The 19,165-nt window shown below is 42.3% G+C and overlaps 1 protein-coding gene and 1 pseudogene across 1 annotated transcript in view; one reads left to right on the top strand and one right to left on the bottom strand.

Annotated features, from left to right (window-relative positions):
* Positions 1–301: 301 nt before the first annotated feature.
* LOC144336286 (ragulator complex protein LAMTOR3 pseudogene) lies at positions 302–904 on the bottom strand (annotated as a pseudogene).
* A 2,262-nt stretch (positions 905–3,166) lies between these two features.
* The window catches only part of SMAD9 (SMAD family member 9), a 112,566-nt gene continuing 96,567 nt past the window's right edge, over positions 3,167–19,165 (top strand). Inside the window, 1 exon segment of the mRNA NM_001257798.1 lies at positions 3,167–3,218. The gene's annotated coding sequence lies outside the window, so the exon portion shown is untranslated.

Below are 19,165 nucleotides of genomic sequence, written 5' to 3'. Positions count from 1 at the left end.
TATCTCCTTATTATTATTCGCAATAAAAAAAATCGGCTTCATTCTGCAGGCCTGGGCAGATTGTACAATAGAGAGCACTTAATGGCTCAAGTGGATCAATGTACCGGTTTGATTCTGATCCACGGAATAGAATCTCATCCATATTTGGTGGCTGGACTAACTCCATGGGAGCTGTGATAGACTGAACCATTTTTGTGGTATCCCCAGATCTCACCAAATAAGAAAAGACCCTACCCCAGAAAATACAACAATTGATCTGTCCATAAATTTTATCTATATGCTTGCTCTTCAGTATAAGTTGGAAAAAGGGGCCTTTTCTTGAGCACATGGATAAAAGTACTGCGGTCTAAAGATTGCTGGATCGATATTGTGTTGTTATAATAAAGATAAGGTACACATTGAAACCATTGTCCGATTAAGAAACTTCCACAACTTGTCTCAATTCTTCAAAGAATGGAGTACGTTTCTTTTCTAGGCTGACAATTAGTCCTGTATTGGCATTGCTGCTGGCTATGAAACTCACTACCAAAGGTAATGATTTAATTGAATCACCTGGTAGGTGTAACAGTAACATGATACTTTTATTTTTTGAAAGTCCAAGTTTGCTCCTTTGGTCTGTTGCAAGGGCAAAAGTAGATGAGAAACCAGGTCTCAAAGCACGCTCTGGAGCATTATCATTGGCCACTTCAAAATAGGTACTCCAACTCTGACACAACGATAGCATGGAGCCCTTCAACACTTGGCAACATTTTATACATGAATCGCTTTAGGTCATCCACCATGATGAACTCCCTTCTCTTGCAGGATCAATCTCCATGACTGGGAGTTCTGGGCTGCCCGGTTCTCTCCACTGTCACTTCAGGGACAGCTTCAAAGACCACAATCTGGTTTTATGTTGGGTATATGGCAAATGCAAAGAATGGACTCTCTCTTGGGGTAAGGAAGCCGCCCTTCCTCCCACTGTTTTATAGCCTGAGGGAGCTCATGTTAGGCCAAGACCTTAAGGTCTTTCAGAAAACATATCTCAGTTTTGCCGTGGTTTTGAGGTCCTGAACCAAAATTTCACTGGCGGTTCTACCAAATCACAACCTCTGACTGAGTCGCTCCTCTCATATGATTCCCATAACAATGTTTTGGTGGAAGTTCTGTTAAGCAGTAAAACCACAGCCAATCAAGAAATCACCGATAAAGCAAAGTTTAGCTTTCCATTAACCAGGACAGTCAGCTTCTGTAAAATGGAGTGTCAACACTGCGCCTTCTGTACTAGGCCAAGTGCTTTCTCCTTCTTGGAACTCAGCAGATCTTACTGTTCTTGAGTGGAATGGATTAACTTTCTATACTAGCCTTGAGGAATACATGATAGGAATTCTATCAGTGACAGACTAATGTTTAGGCAGGAAAAAGTCATCATCATGCAGAAATATCCTGGTATGTAAATGAGAACGTACAGAAAAAAGCTGACTAGACATACTCTAAATCAACGGCCTGCCAAGAGTCAAGAGAATTCCGCGAACTGAAAACGACTCCATGCCAGAATCATGAGCCAGCGCTGCAGAGGTTATAATTTCTTTGTCTGCATTGTGTCCTCCGCATTATGCTCATATAGGAGAAGAAAACTGAGATAGTGATTGGGCCATTTCTTTTCTTAATTTAATTTTAAAAAACTTGAGCCACAAGGTATCAATTCTGAGGACCTAATTAGCTTACTGACAATAAAGTCCACAACCAGCATAATCCTTAAAATATAATCTGTAGCCCTTACCAGTTCCGCTGTTTCCTGGTGTTTCTCACCCAGGAGGATCTCAAACCCAACACGTAGCCAGGAGCAGAGGTATCTGGGCCAATGTAGAAAGAAGACTTTGGGGTTAAGGCATGGTATTTAAGGTTCTGCTGGAAATGTTGCTTTAAACAAATCACCATTCAACTACAACGGTATAATAATGCAAAAATATCATCTGCCATGAAGAAAGTGCAGTGCTTTGAGAACTAGAAAAAGCAGTTAAATTTAAGGCCTTGCTTTGTATTTCGGAGCTGCTATCGGGGCCTATTGGACGTATGACTTTCGGGCACACAGGAGCAAACTGAAAACTGCCCTGTGTGGCTTTATTCCACGTTCACCCCTGCAGCAAATGCCTTTTCTGTGAGGACCTACGGGCGGATGGGGAATCAAGAAGTGGTTCTTCCTAAGTGGCGTGTCTGAGTGGGTTCCAGGAGTCCACAGTGACCTTAAGAGGCAGGCTACTTGGGGGGCGGCCAGGCCGTGAGACGAGAAAGTTGTTAAGTAACATTGCTGTGTGCCCATAAGTTTGTATCTTTTATTAGATTAGATAATATGTCTCACATGCTGGGTTGTTAAGCAAATAAATATGCGTAAGGAAATTACAATCCACATAATTATATGAGTCGTTTCAACCACCGCTCACCCCCAGAATGATTATATTTTCTTGTGCCTATGCCAGTGCAGCCCAGTTGCTCTGTCACTGTCAATGGGGTCAGGATCCCCTTACTCCGAAAAGCAAATCAAGAACAAACAGGGCAAATGAGAGTCCACCAGGGCCCAGAAACATGTGAGAAACAGCAGCTCAGAAGGGTCTCCAGACTGATGGGCGGGTGATCCTATATTCTTATTGGGCTGACAACCCTTCTAAGGCTTCGGGCTCCAGGTGCTGGCAAGAAATCTCAGAGGTGGGGTGGGGGAGAGAGACGCGAGGCGACCCACGCAGGCAGAAGGCTCCCACCCCACCCCGGGACCCCCCAGCAGGCCGGGATCGCCGGCAGGGGCTGAGCCTGGGGTCGCGCAGGGGGACGGAGAGGGCAGCCCGCGGCTGGGGGTGGGGAAGAGGCGGGAACCCAGCTGCGGACCGCTGCGAGGTGCACTCCCCCGCCACCCCCGCGCCGCGAGTTTCCGGGCACGTGGCCGTGGGGCCGGCCTCGCTCCCGCCCCCCGCCGGGCCCGCGCAGCCCCCTCCTCCGCGGTTCCCGTTGTGGCCAGAGCGCGCGGCGGCGGGCGGGGGCGGGCCGCAAGCCGGGCTCCCTGGCCGCTTTCCAGGTCGGCGCACTAATACGGGCGATGAGGCTTCGCGGCTCCAGTCTGACTGACGCCGGCTGGGGCCGCCGCCGCCGCCGCCGCCGCCGCTGCAGCCGCTGTCTCGGTCCCCGCCGCCGCCGCCGCCGCCGCCGCCCCCGGGCCCTGCAGGCGCTGAGCGCGCAGCCAGGCAGTGAGTGCGCGGCGCTCGGAGCGGGCGGCCGGGGGACCACCGCGGGGGCGGGGTGGGGGGCGCCGGACCTGGGTGGGGGAGGGATGAGTGGCACCGCGGGGACAGGTAAGACGTGCCCTCCCCGGCTGCGCGCTGCTTGTGTGCGTGCGTGTGAGCGCGTTGAGTGGAGGGCCAAGTTGTTCGTCCTCGGGGCAGCCTGGGAGGCTCCTCGGCGTGTGGCTTGGCTCTTGGCGCTCGCCGTCCCGGTGCTTCTCGGTGGGGCCTGTCTAGGGTGGGGTGGGCACGGGGCCGGAGGGGACCGCTCCGGGGACTTGGCCGCAGCGCCGCTCGCCTTCCTCGCGCCCGCATTCGCCCGCGCCGCGGGCCCCGGGACCTGTCCGGGGATGCTCGTCCTGCGGCGGGGGCGGCGGCCGGGCTGGAGCTGGGGCCCGGGGCGTGGGCAGGGACCAGGATGGGCGCCGGAGGAGTCGCTTGCTGTAGCTGGAGAGCGGGGACAGCGGACAGAGGGGGGGGCGGGGGTCGTCATTGTGACTCTTTGGGGGGCCACTTTTAAACTCGCCAGTGCCGCACTGGCCTCGCTGGCCTTCTGTTTCATAGGCTTTTTGCTTTGCTTACCTTTGAGGCATGCGAAGTGAGAAAAAAAAAGTTAGGAATGTTGTTCAAGTGTCTCCGGGCTCGCGCTTGGACTGTGTCGGAGCCCGGGTGTTTGTCTTTTCCTTGGCCCGCCCCTCGATGCCAGCTCTCCGCAGAGGGGAGGGGGCGAGGTGGGGAGCAGATACAGGAGACTGCCTGACGCCAGCTTTGTGATCGGAAGGAGGAGCGCGGGGAAAGCATTTTTATGGATGGCTAATCGCTGACAAGTCTTCCCGTTACTATTCCTTCCTCCTCCCGCCCTTGACCGTGGACATTTGAAATGATAGTTTGGATATACTACGTTGACTTATTTCTGGGCTGGAGTGAGTACTCCTGAGAACTAACCTACAAATGATACAAATCGAGTTTGGGGATAAAATTGTATATAAATTCTTTACCCAGCAGTTCACAGTGAGATACACACCCACAAGGGCACTGTGGAGTGCTTTGGATGGATCCAGTTTACTAGTACCATTTCGGTGGCTTGCCAGATTTCTTGGATGATGTTTTGGAAATGTAGGTTAGCAAGAAGCATGGAGGCTGACCGTAAAGTCGTGAGGCATTTAATAATGCTGCCTCCTAAGCAGTAACTGAGCGGAACGTTTGTGGCATCCGTCTGGGAAAGTGAAATGTGACTACTACAAGTATGTCTCCTGCCTTAGCATTCCTCCAAGTGTGAGGGAATGCCTTTGGATGTTTACATTTTAAAAATAGTGATCTATATTTAAGAAGGCATTTAAAATAAAAGCCAAAGACATTCTCAACTCCAAATAGACAAAGATTCAATAAATGAGTTTCCCTGTGCTTGTAGGAAAGCATCAACACAATTTTAGGCTGCTTTTAGGTTTGTGGTTATCCAAGGAGGCTTCAGATGAGAAAACGATGTGACGCTTTGTAAACAAGGAGCATTTTAAATACAAGATGACAGAAATTTCAAGTACTGTATCCGAAAAACAACCTTTAGTGGTAATAGTCACCTTCATTGATGGCAAGACAGCTGTCTACCAGACAGCCTTCGGCCTCTTAATGTATTCTGACACAACCAACTCCCATTTTTATGCTTGACTGGTTATCTTTGTCAGAGCTGTTTTATGCTTGGGCTCTGTGGTTTCAAACTATGCTTAAGGGAATGCCAACATACTCTTGATCTGAACAAACTCGTTTTTATCTGCAGTGTTTACTAAAAATCAAAGACGTAAACAAATTTTGGGTTAAACCTCTAAGTACTTTAGAATTACCACATCTTTGTCATCAGTCTTTCAAAGTCAACATGAACTATTTGGCTTTTCTCCTTTTAAAATCTTTTTTTAACTTGTATTTTCCTAGTTAATGAGTAATCAGAAAATATTCACAGATGTCAACTTTGCATCTCTGATTGCCCAAGACATGGGATGAGAAAGAAGAGTTTAGTTTTGTTTTTTAAATGAAACATTACTAAAGATATCCATACGTAATAAACAACTGGTGCACTATTTATCTTTACTAATCATGTGGTCAGTCGGAGGGAAAAAAGTCTGTCCAGAAATTGTTTCATGAAGATGAAAATATTCAATGTCAGCATGAAAATACTCAATATATTTTCCAAATAGTTTAATTCTGATTAATGAGAGTGCAATATGCGTTGCCAAACTGGAGGGATAGTGTTTCTTAAGCGATCGCTATAGCATTAAGGTAACTAGTTTATATCTGACATTCCCTCTGTAATAAATAAGACAGCAGTTTCATCATGTTCTGCTTTAATATGTGGGAAATAATCCTTATCCACAGGATGTACTCTCATTTAAGGGAAGGTAAAGGTTATGACAAATACGTGGTTTTTCTGATATGACAAACGTACTATGCTAAGTTTTAAAGCTTTAACGAAGCTTAGTGCAGATTTTCTGTATATTGTTTTGGACACTTAGAGAGGAATTAAAAAACGGGAATCTGTCCAGAACAAAGCAGTAAATACAGCAGTACGTTGAAACCATGAATCTTCTCAAATAGTTGTAATTTTAGGCTGTTGGATTTATATTTCCTTGGTTACTGTTGCTAGTGAGTTGAAAAGTCATTCTAAAGCAAAAAAAAAAAAATGCAAACAGTAAATACATAAGTACTTATAATAGTGTGAGCATTTCACAATGTTTCATGTTATCCTGGTGAATGTCCATGTCCTAAGTAAGGACATTAAAAAAATAAACAATTATCCCCTAGTAATAAACTAACCTTTTAAAATAAATATTCCGGTAAGTTATGTCTCTTAAGAAACTTGTGTCAACTAAAGTTGTTAGGATTTCAAGATATCTGTTAGCATTAGAAGTCATTATACCCATGAAAACTGGATATTCTTCTTGCCTGGTGGTCTTCATCCTGACACTTCCTACCCCAAAACCATGAGGTGACACCTCAGCCGTGCTTGCCTGACTTATATTCTGCTCTCCTTTAGTGTTGGCCTCCTTGTGTGTTAGGCTGACTCAAGACCACTTTTCCAGGCTTATCTTCCCGGTCTTTCCCTATTTTATGCTGCAGTTAAAATAGCGAATGCTAGTTTCCACGCATACCCTGGCTTTCCTGTCCTGTGCATCTTTACCCCACGCTGAGGCCTTCCCAGCTTCCCCACCTCCCACCAGATCCTCGAATGTGACTTCTTTATCTTGTATGCCCTGTTCAGGCGCTGCCTTCACTGGACTTTCTGTGATCATCACCTGGTCCCAGGTATGTCCTTCTTCGAGCTCCTGTGGCTTTTTGCCTTTTCAACTCTTGTCTGTCTTGTATTAAGTTACGCATAGACTAATTTATTTCTTCCCCTCAGACCGTCCTTACAAGATCCAGGAAGGAAGGGACTTTTTCATCTACTTTTTTTATTCCCTAAATGCGGACCACAGTGCCCTTTATAGTACTCTGTCAATTAACAACAAATACATGACACATTTTTTCACTGAACCCTTGGTCCCTCCTGAGATAAAATCTGTAAAAGCATTTCATCCATAGGATAAGGTCCATCCTTCAAGAAGCTGGTGTTGAGTCTGAGCTGAGGACTTGTTACGAGGCCTGAAATTGCCTCAGCCCAGTTGAGAGCCTGCTTCTCCTGAATATTGTGGCTGAGCTACAGTCAGGAAAGCTTCTATGATACTCTTATTGCATTAGCAATTTTCCATATCAGATTCGCTAAATACACAATGGAAGCCATTTAGTAGAAAAACAGATTTTAATGTGATACGGCTACCACAATGAAACACTAATGTGATTCCACAGAAAATTGCTAACACGATATGCTGATTCCCCCCGCCACCATAGCCGCATAAAAATTGATACTGTTTTTAGTGTATGTGTTTCAAACTATGCTCACAAAAGGAAAGCAGACTTCTCCTGAGATGAGCTGCTGCTTTGTTCACGTCAGATGTATAAAGGGTGTTGTTATCAGCCTTGTCAGAGGCTGAATCTCCCTTCTGTGCCTGGTCATTCTGTTATCGAACAGTACTATCATTTTTAAAATATATCATGTTCTGTGTAATGATCTAGTATTACAGTTAATATGATGTGAAAAAATAGAATTTGCTTATAAATATCATGCCTGTATAATATATTCAATTGTACCGTTTTAATTGGGAAGCTCTAATCAACTCAAAACCCATTTTTCAAGAATCAAAACTCTTTTCAAGACTCCAGTATAAAATTTAAATTCGGAATTTAAAATAAAATGCATAAATATTAAGAAATGGATTGTAGGCGGGGCGCGGTGGCTCACGCTTGTAATCCCAGCACTTTGGGAGGCCCAGGCAGGCAGATCACGAGGTCAGGAGAACGAGACCACGGTGAAACCCCATCTCTACTAAAAATACCAAAAAATTAGCCGGGCATGGTGGCGGGCGCCTGTAGTCCCAGCTACTCGGGAGACGGAGGCAGGAGAATGGCGTGAACCCATGAGGCAGAGCTTGCAGTGAGCCGAGATCGCGCCACTGTACTCCAGCCTGGGCGACAGAGCAAGATTCTGTTTAAAAAAAAAAAAAAAAAAAGGATGGTAGATGTGTGTGTGCACAAGGCTGTAACACTTTAGAAGTCATAAGCACTGAAGAGATTACAGTTCTTCCCCCTCACTCCCCAGCCCACATTTAATTCAAAGAAAAAAGTTTAACCCAGAGAATAATTATAAAGGAGACATAGGTAGTTCTGATTTTTTCCTATAATGACAATTTTCAATTCCTCTTTTTTAGATATGAAATATCCAAATCTTCTCTCTCTGTCTCATTCTTTGGTGCTCTGATTAGCTGATGTCACTGGTGGGGATTATTTTTATGTGAATTTTCCCTTGGGGAAATATAATACTTAGTATATGATCACTTCCTTTTCTTTTTCATATTTAATTCTGAGGGACTATAAATAGAAAACATGTACTCCTCAGTCCCGAGGAGAGTTTGGTGCTGCAGTTGTGAAAAGCAATCTTCAGTTTACAAGCACTGGGTGTGCCAGGGATGTCCATTCATTCTAGGACTCCAGTTGCCAGTTTTCTGTCACTGAATGAAGGAAATCTGGACAGCATACATGTGGTCTTGGGGCCACTCAGACGTGTTGGTGACGTTGGGGATTCTGAGTTGAGGATTCTGATGACTTAGAGTTTGCAAGTAGTGGAAGTGTGAACACTGTGAGGTAGCCACGTCCTGAACTCACTGACCCCGGGAGCGCATCCCTAGATAGACTGGGCCATTTGCCTTAGATCACTGCTTTAATCTATGGAATATCTTCTTCTATATAGCCTGTTAATTTTTACTTTTAATCTGTTAAAGTGCTTAGAAGCCTATCAAATTCAGATTTACTCTGGTTACTGTGTATTTTGATTTGTTTTCACAAAACACAGTAATTGTGCAATAGTTAATGTCGTTCTAAAGGATTTTGTCCTAAGTACTTGTGGGCTATGGAAGGTTTACAGCAGATTTGCAGATCTTTTTTAAGAAGCATTTGATGGATGGTAGCATTCAACTGAAGTGCCAGGAGTTGCTTTCTGAATTCTTGTATCTAAATTTAACTGACTTGGTAGTACCACGTTTCAGGAATTAATGGTAACACAGAAAGGGATTCACAGATTCCATCAGTTTCCCACTTTGTGGCAGAATATTTAACATCTCTTATCTGTACACTTCATCATAAGTTCACTAATTCATCTTGCTCCTTTCTTTGCTGAGAATCACACAGTTTGACTGAGAGAAGGAGTGAGGAAGGAAGAGTAAGTCTTTTTTTTTTTTTTTTTTGAGACGGAGTCTCGCTCTGTTGCCCAGGCTGGAGTGCAGTGGCACCATCTCTGCTCACTGCAAGCTCCGCCTCCAGGGTTCACACCATTCTCCTACCTCAACCTCCCAAGTAGCTGGGACTATAGGCACCCACCGCCACGCCTGGCTTATTTTTTGTATTTTCAGTAGAGACTGGATTTCTCCGTCTTAGCCAAGATGGTCTTGATCTCGTGATCTCGTGATCCGCCCGCCTTGACCTCCCAAAGTGCTGGGATTACAGGTGTGAGCCACCGCGCCCTGCCCAAGAGTAAGTCATTTTAAGGCTCGGGCAGTAGCACTGTTGAGAAGTTCGAGGCACCTAAGTATGGAAAGAGGGTGTTGCAGAAAGCAGATCGGCAGATGCCAAAAGTGGACATCACATATTTGAATTAGTGTTAGCAGTATGAAAGGCATCTGCATTATGAGTTAAGACGATCCTAGTGAGGTGGCCAGGGCAGTACATCAGCACTCATGACGTCGTTTCTAGGGGAAAGTGAATTCCAGTTTCCAAATCACTACACAGGATTGGGCACAACTTGTTCATAAAGCAAGACCGCCAGTGATTGATGATATGGGTGATTATTATTAATGATATAAGTGATTATTAGAAGCCAAGAATGAATATGGTAATGAATATGGAAGATGAAAAATGTGTTAAGCTAAAAAGATTTTAGGTCTCGTGGTTTTCTTTCTCTTGTTTATGCATTTAGTCATTCTTTCTTTGTTTTCTAGTGGAAGTAGAATTTTATTTTTAGGAACAGGAGTTGAATAAAATAATTGTCAAAGACAAACATGTATGGACCTAAATGCTTCCCTTTCAGCTTATTGACTATATGTTTACACAAAGCAGTCATTAGGTGTTCGCTGTGTTTGCAAATAATGACAAGTTAGTATTATTTCAAAGGAGTGGCAGTTTTACTTGCTTTCTGTTGTCATTGCATCTAATTTTATTGCAAGATATTCTAAATACACTTCATTTTTTTAAAGTTGTATTGATTATATCTTGGAGTTTCAAAGTGTTGCAATTTTGTGGGTGTAGGAATCACTTTAGAAGGTGGAACATGTAAATATATGGGGCTCTATAGGATATTTATTCAACCATTATTTACTCTGTGCCTTATATCTACACTGCCTGTGAGGCCCCAGAACAGGCCCTGGGGACTACACAACGAAATAAAGTGACAAAAATAAAATCCCAGTCTCCAGGGTTTCATAGCGTAGTTAGCGTGAAAGAGATCAAGAGGCAAATACTAAAATATTTCTCCAGTAGTAAGATGTCTTACCTTCCCAAACTGTAATCTATTTGGGTTTATTTCTGTATTCAGCTGGCCTTGTGAGTCAGTGGCTTCTGCATCAACAGATTCAACCAACCACAAATGAAAAATATTTAGGAAAAAAATAAAAATAATACAAATCAAAAATAAGATAAAAATAAAAACCGTTTATATAGCATTTACAGTATAGTAGGTATTATAAGTAAGCTAAGATGATTTAAAGTATAAGGGAGGATGTGGTAGGTTATATGCAAATATACCATTTTATACAGGGGACTTGAGCATCCTTGGATTTTGGTGTCTGTGGGCGTTCTGGACTGATTTTCCCATAGATACCTGGGGATGACTGTATTTTTCCTGATAAGACTTCCGTATTTTCTGTGTGTGAATTTTTAGTTAAGTCTTGTCAAGGATAACGAGAATGATCCCATTTGGGATTTGGGAGGTACACTAGAAGGTAGAGGTAGAATAGAAGAGACATAAACAGGAAGAGATTCTTTCAGTAAGTCCTTATGAGAACTTAGAGATGCTGAGAACATCCCCAGGCCATGGAATTTCATTGCTTACTCAGTCTGTCAGGAGGAGGACCTAGCCTTTGTACAGTTTCCTCCTGTTTTTCCCTGCTATCCTTTACTGGTTCAAGGGTGAGTTTGCATGGCTGGTCCTATAGGAAACCCCACCCAACCCTTTTAGCCAGCCGGGGGCCTCCAGACCACTGTGAGTACATTCCTCTAGGAACTGTTATAATGGTGCACCTATTACTTGCCTGATAATAATGTGTTTCGATTACTCTCTCAATAATGTTATAGAGGAAAGGGACCATGTCTCATCTTGAAATACTCAGCTGCTAGGGTAGTGTCCATTTCATTGTTGATGCTTGAACCACTCCACCTTTCACTTCCCTAAATATGTTGGGGTTTCAACGACCCCACCTTTCTTTTCCCTCAATAGGTTGGTTTTTGTAGGGTGAGGTGGAAGGAAGGACAAGGAATTTGGATTTAATCTATAGGCAAAGGAGAACTATTCAATTTTAACCCGTAGTCAAGAGAACTGTTAAATGGTTTGAACAGAAGAATCACATGATCAAAGGGGTATTTGGAAGAGTGAAGACAAATTCAAGTGGTGTGCATGCTTTTAAATGGCTGCAACTCCTAGCTAAGCAATTGACACACCATCTCCACTGCTTCATTCTTCTCTTTAGCAAATAAAAATCCGAGCTTCCCCGGCTGGGCACGGTGGCTTATACCTGCAATCCCAGCACTTCGGGAGGCTGAGGCAGGCGGATCACCTGAGGTTGGGGGTTCAAGACCAGCGTGACCAACATGTAGAAACCCCGTCTCTACTAAAAATACAAAATTAGCTGGGCATGGTGGCGCATACCTGTAATCCCAACTACTGGGGAGGCTGAGGCAGGATAATCGCTTGAGCCTGGGAGGCGGTGGTTGCAGTGAGCTGAGATCGTGCCATTGTACTCTATCCTGGGAAATGAGTGAAACTTCGTCTCAAAAAATAAATTAAAAAGTAAAAATAAAATTGAGCTTTCCCGAACAGCAGTTCATAACACGGCTTATTTGTGATTCTTTATCAGTTTATGAACTCCACCCCCTCAGGCAGCCTTTCGCCAGGAAACAGCCTTCCTCGAGACACACACATTTATAAAATTTTAAACATTGCCCACACATCGTTAAAAATATATATATTAAAAAGATTATCTATAGCCATTTAACACTTTGCAAATATTCACAGACAGGTTATGCTCTATATAATATTACGTTAAGTAGACAGACTATGCATAGGAAGTAGGGAATTCATTATATAATTCTGTCTTTCAAAGAAATTTATGGTATCGCGTTAGTAAAGCAATGGGCTTTAGGTTAGAACTTCAATTAATTACATGGGGCTTAATAATACAATAGTTGGCCAGTTGGAGTGGCTCACACCTGTTATCCCAGCACTTTGGGAGGCCAAGCGGGGCAGGAGTTTGAGAGCAGCCTGGATGTGGTGAAAACCCTTCTATGAGAAAATTATAAAAAAAAATGTAGCTGGTCTTGGTGGGGTGTGCCTGTAGTCCCAGATACTCAGGAGGCTGCAGGGGGAGGATCTATTGAGCCTGGCAGATTGAGGCTGCAGTGAGCTGTGGTCATGTCACTGCACTCCATCCTGGGTGACAGAACAAGACCCTGTCTCAAAATAGTAATAATAATATTAATAATACAATAGTTAATGATATTGATAAAACTGGATTTTACTTTCATTCATTCAACATTTATTGATGGCCTCCTGCATGCTAGGTAGGTAGTACAGACCACAGTGTGGCTTGGCTTGTGGCCTGGTAGGACACTAGGAATCTCTGGAGAAAACACTTACCAAATCTGGGGATTCAAGTGTGGTAAGTGCTGTTGTGAGTGATGGTTCATGTTAGGTGCTGTGGAAGCCCAGAGGAGCAGCAGAGAACTGATCAGTGCTGTTGCCTGGGAGCCTCCAGGGAAGGTTTCCAGGAAGTTGGCTTCCAGCTCTGTTTTGAAGGAGGAGCAGGAAAGATAGAGCTGCACAGGGGCCTTCTGGGCAGGTAGGGAAGGAGTGATGGGTAAGGGGAGTGAAAAGAGATGAGGCTGGGAATGTCGTCTGGGGAGGCCAGATTGCGAACAGCCTTATTTGAAATTGATGTTACAAGCGTCAACTCACAATCCCCACCTTATGATATTTAGTGGGATTTTAAATGTAAAATGTATGGATACAGACTCAGAGTAGAAATTTGGGGGATGCACTCTTAGTGATGTACGTTCCGTGGGTTTGGACAAGGTGTATCATGACATGTATCTGGCAGAGTCGTCTCATTGCCCTGCAAATCCTCATTGCCCTGCAAATCCTCTGTGATCTGTGTTTTCATCCCTCCTCCTTCTCATATTCACTATGGCTCCATCTCTGCGTTCCAACATAGTGCATTTGAGGATCCTGGGGTCACTGGTAGTTAAATTTTAGTTTAAAGAGATTGTTTTTAATTTTTTTTTGGCACCTTTTAACTCCCACAGTGAAGCCTACAGGAGGAATAAACAGAAGTATTGTTTGATAATATACAATAATATTATCTTAGTTTACAGTTTTCAAATTGCTTTCTCTCACATCCCCTCAGTACTGCTGCACAAAAAGTAGTGACTGTTTTTTCCATTTTACAGAGGAGGAAACAGTATGGAAGTGATTAATTACTTGAAGATGACAGTGATGGCACTAGCACTCAGACTGCAGTCTTCTTCCTCCATTCTTGTATTTTACTCATTGTATCGTGTTGCTTCTTGTTTCTGGAAGCATTAAACTGTGGGCCTTCCAAACTTAAATAATAAAATAACACATTTGTGGGGTGGCATACAGTGTTTCCAAGAATATGCTGACTATATGTGTGTGTGTGTAAATTATATACAGTTTATTACATATGTGTAAAGAATGTAAGTTGCAATACTAGAAACTTACACCGTGATCTCTACGAGGTAGTGTTGGCCTTCTGTTTTATCACTGTTATGTTGGCTTACCATTGAAATGTTTAAATATAATCTTAAGATTCAGACTCTTACATGGAAAAATATACAGCATTCTAAACGTACCTTAAGTGACCCAAACTATTAGGCATGACCTTTAGACTCCCCTCTGGGCTGCTTTAATGCCCATTCTACTTCCTTTCACTACATAGCAAACAGGCAATGGAATAGTGATTCTGTCTTCCAAAGAAGTGATAACGAGCAACAATAAAAGCTGTATCTAGTCTCTTTAATTTAAAAAACAATTCACAATCTCTGGTGAAACTTTAAAAATGATATCCAATCAACAGAAACATTCTAGCCAAAAAATCAAACTGTATGAGTGGCCAAGAGAACTATATCTCAGGGATGTAAGTAAACGTAGACCAAGGCTTCCCAAGTGGCTTTTTAAGTATGAATTCCTGTGACATCTGCTTACCATAGTACTTCATGCCATGAGCACAAGGCTGCCCGGTAAACCAAGAGTCTTCATTTGGGCCACATATATCCCTTTTAGTCATGGCCTTCGGTTTCATGTGAAATCCAGTGTTTATATAAAAAATCACGCTGTTGTTGGAGAGTTTCTGATTTTACAGTGAGATTGTATGTGTTTTGTATGTGTTGTTTCTCCTCCCACCATAATTAGTTGTTTAGTTGCTAATTTATTTTCATTTTCACTTCTTTTTTTTTCCTTTTGACTATTTTATCAGATGAAACTCAAGCAATTATGATGTCCCTTCCTCTGGGCCACAGTATGCCCAAATTCAGGAGTGATGATAATGTATTTTTAAAATGAACTTCAAATATTCATATATTTAGTTGTGTGTCATAAAGTAAATTCATTTAACCCAATAATATTTTTATGTAGTAGATTCTATTCTGTTGTATTCCTATTCCAGGAAGGATCATAAAGTCAGTTTTATGAAAGAATAAATTTCGAATTTTGTGAACTTTTCAATTGATCTGAAGTCATGGAGACTCTGGGGTATTAGTAAAATTTGGCATGACAGAAATTTGTATTTCTGTCTTATTTCAGAATGTTTGCGGTTGTTGAATCTAGGAGTGTTTGTTATATTTAATTATTTGTTTTGACAAGAAATTTTATAGTTTGCATGACAAGAGTAACTTGTTCTAAGAAAATCAAGCTGAATAATACTGATTCATGGCATATAGCATTGCTGTTGGATGGTTGTGAAATAGAAAATAGATCTCATTAAAAAAAGATTCCTCTAGAGATTGTTCCATATTTTCTCCCCTTTTTAGTGAAGAAGCAAATGTTATTTTAAAAACAGTACTTTCTTCTCCCCCTCAAAACCACCACCATCAGAGAAAATGGATATGTTTACATTAATCGGCACTAAGTAGAAGAAAGGATCTGAAAGGCAGGCAGCCTGCCAGGGATCTCATGGGACTGGCTGTCCTTCAGAGCGGGTGGGTTGCTGAAAGGAGGTTAACCTATGTAACTGGACCTGGATGAGTGTAAAGATTTCCCAGCATTTTACCTTATCAGGGATTCTGTTTTCTTCCAAGGCTTCCAGGCACCGATGGCACATTATTTTCCGCCTGAAAATTAGAGTTTATTAAAATACCTCTAATTTGGCAGAGGGAGAAACTCCATTTGTAAAATCCCTTGAAGGTAGTGATGAAGCAAATTATCATAACATTTGGATAGGATTTTCCTTTACTGTGGTAAAATATAAATAGTAATACAATTTACCGTTTTAACATTTATTTATTTGTTTAGTTTTAGAGTCAGGGTCTTGCTCTGTCACCCAGGCTGGAGTGCAGTGGTGCAGTCATAGCTCATTGCATCCTCAGACTCCTGTGCTCAAGCCATCCTCTTGCCTCAGCTTCCTGAGTAGCTGGAACTGCAGGTGTGTGCCACCATGCCTGGCTAATTTAAAAAAAAAAAAAAAAAAACTTTTGTAGAGATGGGATCTCGCTCTGTTGCCCAAGCTAGTCTTGTACTTCTGGCCTCAAGCAATCTTTCTACCTGGCCTCCCAAAGCCCTGGGATCACGGGCGTGAACCACTGCACACGGCCTCATTTTCAACATTTTCAAGCATATAGTTCAGTGGCATTAAGCACATTCATGTTGATGTACAACTACCAACACTACCCATTGCCAGAACTTTTTCATCTTCCCAAACTGAAACTCTGTATCATTTAAACAATAGTCCCCATTTTCCCCTTCTCTTAGCCCCTGGTAACCTTCATTCTACTTTCTTCTCTATAAATTTCCCTCTTCTAGATATTTCATATAAGTAAGTGGAATCATGCATTATTTGCCCTTCTGTGTCTGGCGTATTGCACTCAGCATAATCTTTCGAAGGTTCATCCACGTCGTAGCATGTGTCAAAATTATCATTCCTTTTTAATGGTTGTGTAATATTTTGTTGTATATATATAAGAATTTGTTCATCCATTCATTTGTTGATGGATGTTTAGGTTGTTTTCACTTTTTGGCTGTTGTAAATAATGCTGCTATGAACATTGAGTACCTATTTTCATGTTTTTGGTGTATAATTAGGAGTGCAGTTACTGGGTCACGTGATAATTCTACATTTACTTTTTTGAGGAGCTACCAAACTCTCTCCCACATCTGCTAAGCCATTTTACATTCTCATCAACAATGTGCAAATTTTTCCACATTCTTAATTTTTTCCACATTGTTGCCAACTCTTGTTATTTTCTGTTTTGTTGACAGGAGCCATCCTAGTGGATATGAAGTGGTACCTTGTGATTTTGGTTTGCACTCATTCCCCTAATAACTAATGATGTTGAACCTCCTTTTATGTGCTTATTTGCCATTTGTATATCTTCTTTGGAGAAGTGTCTATTCAAGTGGTTTGCCCCTTTTGAATTGGGTGGTTGATTTTTTGTTGTTGTTGAGTTGTAAGAATTTTTAAATATATTCTGTTAACTTTTTTCTTTTTTGCCTCAATTTCATAGTGATTAGATATATTCTGGATATGTATCCCTTGTCAGAAGTGTGATTTGCATAGAATATGGTTTTTAGTGGGATGTTTCTCAAGAAACTACACTTTTTTCCACCTATTTGTGTGAGTGTCTTTTCACATCTAAGATAATTACTTCTGTAGAATTCCATAACATATGATCATGTAAATAAAAGGAATAAAACATTAAAAAAAATTTCCTGTTTCTAAAAACCCACCAACTTTTGTTCACATTAATTTTAAATAAATCATGGTTAGAATAAAAGATACCTAGCCAGCATAAGAGATAGCAGTCCAGTGTGTGATATAACATTCAATGACACAGCATTTATTCTTCAAATGAAATTTGAAGGGCCATTTGGCCTTTGTAGCTGTAGAAATTTGATCAGTGAAGAAAAATTAGCTGCCATTCCTTAGAGTCTTTGTTATTTTTCCCTTGGTGTTCTCCTTATTTAAAACTTTAGTTTGAATTAAAAGAGTTGTAAAGCATGTAGATTAGAAATAAGAATTTTTGGCCAGGTGCAGTGGCTCATACTTGTAATACTAGCACTGTGGGAGGCTGAAGCGGGAGGATTGCTTGAGACATAGCAAGAAGATATAGCGAGACCCCATCTCTATTTTCAAAACAACAAACAAAACTTTTTAAAAATGTAACAAAGGACGCCTGTAATCCCAGCACTTTGGGAGGCCGAGGTGGGCAGATCACGAGGTCAGAAGATCGAGACCATCCTGGCTAACACGGTGAAACCCTGTCTCTACTAAAGATGCAAAAAATTAGCCGGGCATGGTGGCGGCGCCTGTAGTCCCAGCTGCTTTGGAGGCTGAGGCAGGAGAATGGCGTGAACTTAGGAGGTGGAGCTTGCAGTGAGCCGAGATCGTGCCACTGCACCCCAGTCTGGGTGACAGAGCGAGACTCCGTCTCAAAAAAAAATAAAAATAATAAAAAACAAAGAATATAAGTTTTTTTTGAGACAGGGTCTTGCCCTTTTATCTAGGCTGGAGTGCCATTGCACAGTCTCGGCTCACAGCAGTCTCGAATTTCCAAGCCTCAAGTGATCCTCCCACCTCAGGCTTCCTAGTAACTGAGACTAGGCCTGCAGAACCACACCTGGCTAATTTTTATTTTTTGTTTTTGTTTTTTTTGTAGAGATGGGGTTTGGCCACGTTGCCCAGGCTGGTCTCGAACTCATGGGCTCAAGCCATCCGCCCACCTCGGCCTCCCAAAGTGCTGGAATTATAGGCATGAGCCACCGTGTCTGGCCAGAAATAAGAATTTTTAAAACGGCTCCAGTTCTGCCTTTGTCATATTGGTATATTGATTAGTAGTACTGAAAATCTGGCAGTAACTGTAACTAACGAAAGAAGATATTCAGAAGAAATGTAAGACCTTTTGAACAGGATAAGAATGTTAAGATTTTCAGGAAGAGTGAATTACAACAGAGAAAGAATGGGAGTGGGGTAAAATAACCAGAAGTCGTTCAGGTAATTAAAGTCTACGTGAGGGTTTCTCAACCTCAACTCTTTTGGCATTTGGAGCCCGATCATTCTCAGGGTTGTCCTCTAACCTGTAGGATGCTTAACAGCATCCCTGGCCTCTGCCTACTAGAGGCCAGTGGCACCTCCCTCCCCCAGTTACAACAACCAAAAATTTCTCCAGGCATTGCCAAATGTCCCGTGGGGGGCAAAATCATCTCCGTCTTCCCTCAGTGGTCAAGTGATAAGAGCCCGAGCTGAGTTCTAATGGCAGAATGGTGATAAAAGTATGAAAACAAGTGAAATCTCAAGTAAAGCAAAAGAGATTTATCAATAATTAATATGTATTAAGCTTTTACTGTATCCTAGGCACCGCTGGGTGCTATAGTGATTTCACATAAATAATAAGAATTTATTGAACACCTCTTTTATGGGAGAGATTGGAGCTACAGAAATGAGTAAAATACTTGCTGTCTTCAAAGGCTTAGTTGTTCAATAAAGAGGCAAATGGACAATAAATGGTAGTCCCAAATGAAAATAGAAATATGTACAAGGTACTGACTGAGAAGATAATTTTATTTGGGGAAGTCACAGAGTCCTGGGATGTCTGAGCTGTGGTGGTTGAAGGATGAGTAGCAGTGTTGCCCCTTGGAGTGGGTTTTGCAGATGAGGTAATAAATGGCCTGAGGCAATGTATTTGCCCATGGCCTTTTAGTGGCTGAATTGAAGACCAAGCAGGTGGCAAAGCTGTCTCCAGACTGTCACTGCCGTCCAGGGAATAAAAGGCCCAGACCATAATTAAGGCTGTGATGACTGCATAGGGCAATTATATATTTTCCCTGAGGCTTGAGTGGA

This window comes from Macaca mulatta, chromosome 17, assembly GCF_049350105.2.
Source record: "Macaca mulatta isolate MMU2019108-1 chromosome 17, T2T-MMU8v2.0, whole genome shotgun sequence".
Classification (NCBI taxonomy): domain Eukaryota; kingdom Metazoa; phylum Chordata; class Mammalia; order Primates; family Cercopithecidae; genus Macaca; species Macaca mulatta.
The sequence above is the reverse complement of the archived record's forward strand: the minus strand, read 5'-3'. Positions and strand labels throughout refer to the sequence as shown.